We start from the raw sequence: 10,518 nt of genomic DNA, 5'->3' as shown, positions 1-10,518 counted from the left end.
ACTATTCCAACCATGTTCCCTATCTCTGTAAAGCCATTGGCTTTTTTGAATATTATGGCATTTTCAGAAGCCAAATATGGCACAAACAACATGATAAAATCTTATGTGTCTATGTCACAAGATCTTAGAGAACATACTTCCAAGGAGTGGTCAGTATACAGTAGTGTTTCTTCCATAGCTAAGATAGTGGAAGTTCTAACCAGACCAATATGGAGGAAGAAAAGCAATTAAAAGTATGCAGATCAGAAAAGAAAAAATAAACCTGTCAGTAGATGCAGATAACATAATGGTCTTCGTGGAAAATTTCAAAGACTACTAAAATTCCAGCTTACTGTTGGATTTCCACAAGCTCATGTCATTTCCACTAAAACTAGTTAGAAGGTTGATAACTTCAATTTTCAATCACTACAAAGATTTCTGAAAAGCTGTAGTTCTCCACACCAAGCTACACTGAGGAACCTCATTCTATTGTAGAGGGAACTACTATCCCCTGGATGAGTCAGCACCATTCAGGCAACATGAGCCTCTGCTTGGAAGTCAAGACATCTTAGACCTTTAGTGTATAATAAAGAGATAGCTGACAAAAATTAATAAATACAAACTTGTGAGACCTAAGGTTAAGAGGTTTAACTTTATTTTTATTTTTTTGTTAAATAAGATGAATACAAAATCCCTTTTTTGGGGGGGGGGGGACATTCTACAAAATACCTAACTTAAAAAAAAATTTCTTTGTTTTAGAAAATTAAATGTAACTGGATGACATTGATCAATAAGAGCACATAGGTTTAAGGTAAACATCTCTAAATCATTTGAACTTGATTGTGGTTTAGCTTTAGAGTGATATAAATCATTTTGAATTTTTAGGCTTTACACTTAATATGTCTTATTTTAGAAAGGTTCTCTAAATATCAGTTTCATTATATAGAAAATGAGAATAATAGCAGGGTTGGGGTAGAAATTAAAGGTACTACAGTAATAGCTTATGGATAAAGTGTTTACCTGGAATGGGGAGGTCACCAGTTTGAAACCCCAGACTTGCTCAAAGCACATACAGGAAACAACTATGAGTGATACTTCCTGCTCCTACCCCCTTCTTTCTCTCTCTCCTCTCTTCTCTAAAATCAATAAACACTACATATGTTGAGAAACACAAAATCAAAAACAGAAGATGGGACACAAAAGGTCAACAACTTGAATTATGTTACCCATAATTCAAGTTGTTTAGTAATTTTATACATTTTAAAACATTATCATGAAGAACTGACATTTTCTTAAATTTTATGTGTGATATGAAATTCTGATTTTTAAAAGAAAGATGTAAAGTTGAATAGTTCATTAGTTAACATAATCTTTAGATATCTCAACAATCACTATTGACACTACTTAAAAATATAATATTGGATTTTGAATAAATATGATTGGGAGCTTATTTTGAAAATTTACATGCACTTAAGTTATTTCCTTTAATCATGTCTATTTATGTAACTAAGATGTAAAAAACACAGTTCTTGTCCTTAAATATGTTGTTTTTTTTAATAGAAATCTTCAGTGTGTGTATTTAGGTAGCTAAGGTGTAAAAACATTTCTCATCCTTAAATATACTTTTAAAAAAAAATAAAAATCTTAAATGTGTCTATTTAGGTAGCAAAGATGTAAATGCACATTCCTTGTCCTTAATTGTTTTTTGTTGTTGTTGTTTTGATAAAACCTCTGGCTACTGCAGTGCTACGCGGACTAAACCATTAAGAACTGTAGGCTTACCCTCACCAGAATGTTAGACTGCATTAAAATCAACCTTAAAAATCTCACATCTGAAACATATTTTTTTCTCCATTTATATCACCTACTGCTGTTAATATCCAATTTAGATTTCAGTTACTCAACTAATATTCTACTTTTGAAGGAAGCACTTCTTTCTATTCTGAAAGCAGAAGAGCAGAACAAGCAATTAACAAAAGACATTTCACAATCAGACTTTTATTGCTATCTTTGGCAACGTCTTAAAATACAGTCACCTTAGGGTTCTCTTATCAAGGGGTTACATTATGGAATGCTTACCAGACAATAACATCTTACAAATAATTTCTGAATAGATGAGATTTGTTTTCACAGTATTACTCTTACTGCATCAACTCATAGTTTCTATTTTATGAAAAGTAAACCATACATTTAGTGGATAGCATGCATATCTAAGTGAAACAACTAAATGTTCTAACTGGAATGTGCTTTGATTTAAACCACTAACTTGTTCACATTTACATCTAATTGTAAGGTTGCACAGATGTAAACAAAGCAATCATCTTTTCACATGCATGAACTTATGGTACAAGGACAAATATATGTTCCATAAACACTTGAAATTCAATAATTCCACTTTGAAATACTTATTTGGGTCTAATAACATTTTTTTTCCTTAAGAATTTTGTGTAAAAATATAAACACTCCAAATAAGCAAAAGTTCCATTATGTTTTTTATTGATCCACTCATCAATTTATTCTCAAACAATACTTTGCAAGCATAACTTACAAGTTCTCTGTTATTTGGATATTCCAGGCATATGACTCCCTATCAAGGAGTCTTAGGCGATAGGGAAATTTGCCAGTGACAGAGCAAACAAATGGGTAATTTCAGATTGCACTGCTAGAAAGCACTATGTCCCAGAAAGTGATGTGATGGGTGGAGCTGTGCCTTGATAGATCAGACTGGCTTTGTCTTATTTTTAGAAGTTAGTGGCTATGAAAAAAACTTAGGTGAACTCTTATTTTTTTCTCTCTTTGTTTGCCTATGTGAAAAAACAATAAGCTCTGGTTATAAAGGATCAGAATGGAAACAAGACTTCTATAGGAACCCAGGCGAGATAAGATGGATGACCAAGACTAGAGCATTAGCAGAGGAAGTGGGAAGTATAGATGCATTCAGGATATATTTTGCAGCTAAAATTGACAAGTTTAAATGTTAAATTTATATCTAAAATAAGAAACTGAAAAGAGTCAAAGTGACTCTTAAGTCTTTTTCTTTTTAATTAAAAATTTTTAAAGGCATGTGCAGCAATGTAAGGAATCAAGATATATGCTTTGGCCATGTTCATTTTAAGGTAACTTTTAGGCACTGGAGACACTGATTATCCCATTTGATGTATATGGGGAAGATCATAGAAAAATAATTTTTTGAAGCATTAGCATTTAGGTACTGTTTCAACTACATCAGAAAAAAAAATGGATTGTCTAAAGAGAGAGGATATATAGAGAGAAGAAAAGCAGGCCCAGAACAAAGACCTGAGATAGTCCCAAATACAGAAGTCTAGCAGAGGAGAAAGACCAACTCAGGGAGGATGACATCACAGCAGCTTAAAACCGAAGTGCTATAATAAGGGAACAACAGTAGTGGTGCAGAGTACTGCTGAGAGGATCTGAGGTAGGCTGAGATTGCCTTTGGCTTTGACAGTATGGAAGCTGTTAGTCACTCAATCCTGAGCAGGGGAGTGATGGGTCAGAAACTAGAACCTGGTGGGTGAAGAAGGGTCAGTGGAATTTTGCAGTTCAAGATGGTGGGTAGAACACATGCGTTTACCTTAATTTGCTCCCAAAACTACACTGAAATGATAGCAAAGAAAGTTAAATAATAAAAGTTCAGCATATGAAATATGTTTTCAAGATAGGAAAACAACCTGTGTCCAACAATGGATAAGGAAGATGTGACATATGTGTGTATGTGTGTGTGTACACACAAGGTAGTCTATAGTTCTTATCTTCATATTAAAAATCAAGACATAATAATATGCACATCGCACATAGAATTATGCAATAAATAGAAATAACAAAAACAAGTACAGTAATACTTGTATATTAATTACAATGTGCTAAACACTGTTCCATTAATTTTGGGTCCAATTTCTCATTGTGACCCTTTTAGTAGGTAATATTGTTACACCTATAATGGAGAAGAGTCAACTAAAGTACTGGGAGCTAAGCGACTTGAACAAAGTACATGGCCAGCCAGGAGCAGAGCTTTGAAGCTAACCTCAGTTTCTGTCCTGAAGAGGTTAAGTGTTGTCTCCAGAGAACCACAATCAGGGGTAAGTAAAGTGGGAAAAAAAGTTTTCCTTCCCCAGTGTCTTTGTTCTTTAAAAAACATGCATATGTATTGCTTGATAAAATTATAAATTGTTTAAAATGGAAGAGCTTACACTTAATTTGAAGCTTGATTTTCTCTGGGTGTAGGAATTATTCACAGTTTTTAATGTTTCCTTTTCTTGTCCATATTCTGATTTTTTACATTTAACACCTATTAGCTGTGCAATTAGAAGAATGTTATATCAGTTTTTTTAAGTGTGAATAGGAATTGAAAAAATACAGTATAAACATTTCTTTCTGTAAACACTGCTCTAGAAAGGAGGATAGAAATAGGGTGTTGGAGATGTGAGACCATGATGGGGAATTCTAGAGCATGTTGCTATGGTGATGAGAACAATCCAGCAGTGAGGGGGATCTTGCACATTTCTTTTAGTCCCCGGGAGGAAAAAAAGCCCACAGGAGCTAGTTTTCTGCAATAAGGGAGTCCACATTCCTTGTTCCCGGTATGTACTGGTGGCCTTGTGGCACTGCTGACTCAGCATCACTTTCCCAAGCCCACTCAATTGTTTCATAACTCAGTGTTTGGTCTTCATCATTTTAGGTCATTTTCATGGGTGTTGAGACAATCAATATAACAATATGACTCACAGTTTTCAATAAAGTAGCATTAACACATTCCAATTGAGTGACTTGTTCAGGTAATTGGGCTAAAAACCCACAGAATAGGACTCATATGTAGTTCAGGTTACTTTCCCTGTAAAGTTAGTCCCTAATTTTATAATGCATCATAATCACCTGGAGTGTTTGTTAAAACATACTGCTGGGCTCCAATCCCAAAGGGGCTGATACAGTGGATCTGGGATGGCACTTGAAAATCTAAACTTTTAACAGGTCCCCAGGGGAGATTGATATTTCTGGTCCTTTCCCGTAGAAAAAAACACACACATAAATCTTTTTGATGTTCTTCCTTGTCAACTGTCACTTCTGGCTATAAGTCCAAGAATCTCACTAATTCTCTATATCTCCCAACATGGTGATAATTTCTTTAAATGTGCATGCCCTAATCTTGGGCTCAATGGGTGTTATTTCTGCAAGTTGGACAGAATAATGGTTGTCTCTCCTTTCAGAACTGCCTTCACACCTCTAGATGTTATCCTTGGAAAGGTCTTCTGTTAATACTTCTATGCAAATATCTAAATGATATGTGAAATTTCATTTAAAGAATAGGTCCTCTATAGGAAATGGACTTGTAACTTCTCTAGGTATCAAGATTGTAACATCCTTGGCTCTCTCCTCTACTCCCCTGTGTACAAAGTCAAATCCATTCAATTCAATGTGAGTTCAATTTTTCCAAATGTCTTCTCAAGGTATTGAGATTTTAAAGGCAACCACTTATTTTAAGTAGTGTTCAGACTTGTATATGCACAAAAACTCAAGTTATTTTCCACAGGCCACAAGTGGGCATATAATTAACTTATTATAAATAATATTTTAATTAAATTTTTTAATTTTAAAAAAATATTAAAAGCTTATGTTTTTTTTGTTGTTTTTTTACAGAGACAGAGAGAGAGTCAGAGAGAGGCAGACAGACAGGAACAGAGAGAGATGAGAAGCATCAATCATTAGTTTTTCATTGCGACACCTTAGTTGTTCATTGATTGCTTTCTCATATGTGCCTTGACTGTGGGGCTACAGCAGACTGAGTAACCCCTTGCTCAAGCCAGCGACCTTGGGGCCAGGCTGATGAGCTTTGCTCAAACCAGATGAGCCCGTGCTGAAGCTGGCAACTTCAGGGTCTTGAACCTGGGTCCTCCACATCCCAGTCTGATGCTCTATCCACTGCCACCGCCTGGTCAGGCAAAAGCTTATGGTTTTTTAAGAAAAAAAAAATACATTAAAAACTAAACACCTGCCTGACCAGGCAGTGGTGCAGTGGATAGAGTATTGGACTGGGATGCAGAGGACCCAGGTTCAAAATCCTGAGGTCGCCAGCTTGAGCACAGGCTCATCTGGCTTGAGTGCAGGCTCACCAGCTTGAGTGCAGGTTGAAGGCTTGAGCATGGGATCATAGATATGACCACATGGTTGCTGGCTTGAGCTCAACGGTCACTGGCTTGAAGCCCAAGTTTGCTGGCTTGAGCCCAAGTTCTCTGGGTAAGCAAAGGGTCACTCACTCTGCTGTAGTTCCCCCACCCTGGACAAGGCATATATGAGAAAGCAATCAATGAACAACTAAGGTGCCACAACAAAGAACTGATGTTCTCATCTTTCTCCCTTCCTGTCTGTCCCTATCTGTCCATCTCTCTGACTCTCTCTGTCTCTGTCAAAAAAACAACAACAACTAAAACACCTAAAACCCTAGTTAAATCTCATATGCATGTTTTAAATGTGAAAAAAATTATTCTTCAAATGTAAAATGACATTTTGAATTTAGTTACTCATATAACTTAGATACTAACAAGATTTTAGACACCAGTATAAATAATTCTCAGCACTATAGCTGTTGTTTGCATTTTGTTATTTTCTCCTCTACTGCTTAAAAAAAAAGTGGGAAGACACCTTTAGACAAATGAGACAACCTCTGAGTAAAATAACTTTTGCCAAAAATGTATTTGAATGTGAATTATGACAACCCAAAAAGAGACCTTCACATTTTCAGAAGAGTAGAGTTGAAAGTATAGTTTGACATGGGACATTGTGTACAAAAAAAAAAAAAGCTTTAAAATAAACTAAGATAATAAGTATTTTTCATTAAATTGTCAAGAAAGATTTCTAAACAATAAAATAAAGTCATACCATAAAAATGTCAAATGTGTCAATGAAGATATGTATTTTGTGATAGGAGACATGAAGATAAAATTCATCAAAAAGACATTATTAGACCATGAAATATGTTTCATTTGGTTTTATAACAGTTACGAAATCATAAAATAATCTTAAAATAAATTTAAGAAAATCTCTACACCTATGTATACTGTTCTATGTCTCCATTTTTGATACATGTCTCTACACTTGTATTAAGAATCTTTATGTAAGTTTAGAAAATAATAAATTCCAAAAATAAAAATAAAAGTTACCAGATCATTTAAATGGTCTTTATCCATGGAAAAAAAAAATAAAGTTTCTTACTTAAAGAACAAACTTTAAAACTTTGCTTCTTGGATATAACAATATTTTTCAAGAAAACATGAAGACTAGACACATTGGCAGAGAATGTTTGCAATATAGTATCTGACAAGTACTGAAATTCAGAATATATATTTTAAAAAATACTCTTAGAACTCAAAGGAAGGATGAGGGGGATGAGGAAGAGCAGGGGGAAGTTCATGGCCCCAAAGGGGCTTTCTACAAAGGGTTTATCAAAGATGTTCATGAAGACTTACTCACAGGTGTTGTCAAGAACAACTAGCAACCATAACTTCAGGTTCCATTTAATAAAGTTAGATTACTACCACCACTTCAGATTTAAAAAGAAAAGAAAAGAAATAGAAATTAGTGGAGATGTAGTAGAGGTACAGTCAAGAGCAAATGACCAAGAACCTTGCGAATGTTGGTTGGCTCACATTCGAGAAATGAAAGAATTTTCTGTCATTCAATATGCTGCTTGTGATACCACTTACAATGAAATAGTCACATTTGAATGACTTCAGCCTGTCAATCAAAATAAACCTATCAAAAAGAAACCTTCTTTAAATACGCAGTAGATGTTCCTGAACATTTGAGAGAAGCATGTGCTAATGAAAATGCACACAAAGATTTTAAGAAAGCAGTAGGAACATGCTGAAGTTTTAGACCACCCAGAAACCACACAGCTAATCATACTGTCAGCCAGTGAAGCCACTGTGATTATTTTAAATGACATAGTTTGTGAACTAGTCATACCAAGTTGATGTTTATGTCCAGAAAGGAAGAGGCCACCAAGCATTTAGAATGTATAAAACAACTTGCAGAGTATTTTATGAGGAATTTATTGTGAGAGAAGATTTGGTGGGCCTGGTACTAGGGACACATGGTAGTAACATCGAATTAACATCAAGCCTAAAGTTTCCTGGGGTTACAGGTTTTGAGCTAGAGGGAGATAGAGAGTGCTGATGCTATAAAAAAGAAAAGAAAAAAGAGAAGATAAGAGAAGGCTAGAGGTTTCTTGGAATTTGTGGAGGATTTTACTCAGATTCCTAGGAAAAGTAATTGGAAAAAATGGCAATGTTAGTCAAGAAAAAGTAGACAAATCTGGTGTGGTTCAGGGGGAATTGAAGGAGATAATAAAAATAAACTACCATAGAGCCTTGGCTGGATAGCTTGGTTGGTCAGAGCATCATCCCAAGGCGCAAAAGTTAATGGTTTGATCCCTGTCAGGGCACATACAGAAACAGCTCGATGTTCCTGTCTCTCTCCCCCCCCCACCTTCTTCTCTTGCTGAAATCAATAAATAAAAAATTTAAAAAATAAACTACCTAGAGAAGATGAAATGGTTCCATTTGTATTTGTTGGCACTACAGAAAGCATCAGAAACATGTAAGTTCCTGTAGAGTATCTAATTGCTTATCTAAAGGAGGTAGGACAGCTAAGAATGGAATGCTTACTGATTGGTAAACAGCTATAACAGATTGGTATGGGTTTCAGACCTTCCTCCACCAGAAGGCCTGAAAAAGAGAAAGGGTATGACACTGATGAAAGCATCATCTCTTCTGTACAAGTTTCCGGGTATTACGGTGGAAGAGGCAGAGGTCATCAAGGGCCTAATTACACCTTCCATCACAGTACAAACTCTGAGCTGTCAACCCCCCTAACACAGAATCTGAGCATAAAATGATGAGGGATTGGTCACTGCCAGGAAAAGACTACTGCAAGAGCCCCCATCAGTGTGACAGTAGGAAACACGGAGGAAGAGGCAGAAGTATTTCATGGGGTCAAGATCATGGTGGACCATATAGTGAGAAATCCTCCATCACATCTGTGCTCAAAGATCCAGGCAGCAATCCATACAGCTTACTTGATGATACAGAATCAGACTGGACTATAGACACTGATGCCAGAGAATCTCATCACAGTGTTAACATCATAGGCGGTCTCATAGGGGAAGCACTGATGAAGATGCTGTGCTGATGGAAGGAATGACTGGATCCGATACAGCTTCAGTTAAGGAAAATGGGTTAGTTCAGGGGTCCCCAAACTATGGCCCGCGGGCCACATGCAGCCCCCTGAGGCCATTTATCCGGCCCCCACCATACTTCCAGAAGGGGCACCTCTTTCATTGGTGGTCAGTGAGAGGAGCACATTGACCATCTCATTAGCCAAAAGCAGACCCATAGTTCCCATTGAAATACTGGTCGGTTTGTTGATTTAAATTTACTTGTTCTTTATTTTAAACATTGTATTTTTTTTCGTTTTGTTTTTTTACTTTAAAATAAGATATGTGCGGTGTGCATAGGGATTTGCTCATAGTTTTTTTTATAGTCTGGCCCTCCAACGGTCTGAGGGACAGTGAACTGGCCCCCTGTGTAAAAAGTTTGGGGACCCCTGGGTTAGTTAGATGTGCAGAGCATATTTCTAGAGCTAAGTCTCAGAACAAAGAAATCTTCCAAGTGAAACTTTGGCAAAAAGTAGAATACAAGAAAGAAATGTTATTTTCCTCCCCAGCTATACATTTCATTTATAAAGAAGTTTAAGAAGTTGCCTCCCTTTGGCAAGTAAAAGATGTGATGGAAGAGCCTGGCCATTCAGGAAAGGTAAAAGGTAGCCCAACTAGCTTCTGGCAATGATGTGCCTAAGCTCTAGACCATTCCAGACGAAGAAAAGATCAATACCTTAAAAGAGGAAAACGTTCAAGAAGCAGCCATCCTGAATGGTGTTTCATACACTGAAGAAGTTCCTAGTTTGCAGTTCTGTGACATTACATCCTACAGCGGTGCCTGTGCAAGCTTGTAGAGACAGACTGTGGGTCTCCAGTCTTTACAGTGCACTTCCAGCCTTCCACTGAGAATTCAGAAAGGGGAGATCCCGAAGAAATCATATGCTACACATACCTGGATGCTTACTCTGTTATAAAATACACCATCAGAGGTGCCTTCAGAATAGTATACGTATTATTATTATTACTTTTTTAGTATACATATTATTAATAAAAGTTACTAGCTAAAATAAGATGGAGGAGGAGAAAAAAAGGAGGAAATTGAGAAAGAGAAGTAAATTAAATAAAAAAAAGGAGTGGACACAAAACCCACTAATGTATATATTTCACTAAAAAAAAAACCATAAGTGACCAATAAATGAATTAAAAGATATGCAATGTCATTAGATATCAAGAAAATGAAATCTAAAATAGTAATGAGTTACCACTAAACACATGCAAGATGTCTAAAATTTAAAAGATTGACAATGTTCAAGAGGATACAGTGTTAATAGAATTCTCACAGATTATCAATTGCTATATAAATTATAAAA

General features: G+C 36.0%; 1 pseudogene; it reads left to right on the top strand.

The window, feature by feature from the left end:
• The first annotated feature begins 7,439 nt into the window (after positions 1–7,439).
• On the top strand, positions 7,440–10,002 carry LOC136316069 (RNA-binding protein FXR1-like; annotated as a pseudogene).
• Positions 10,003–10,518: the final 516 nt, after the last annotated feature.

Source organism: Saccopteryx bilineata, chromosome 12 (assembly GCF_036850765.1).
Source record: "Saccopteryx bilineata isolate mSacBil1 chromosome 12, mSacBil1_pri_phased_curated, whole genome shotgun sequence".
In the NCBI taxonomy this organism is placed as follows: domain Eukaryota; kingdom Metazoa; phylum Chordata; class Mammalia; order Chiroptera; family Emballonuridae; genus Saccopteryx; species Saccopteryx bilineata.
The sequence above is the reverse complement of the archived record's forward strand: the minus strand, read 5'-3'. Positions and strand labels throughout refer to the sequence as shown.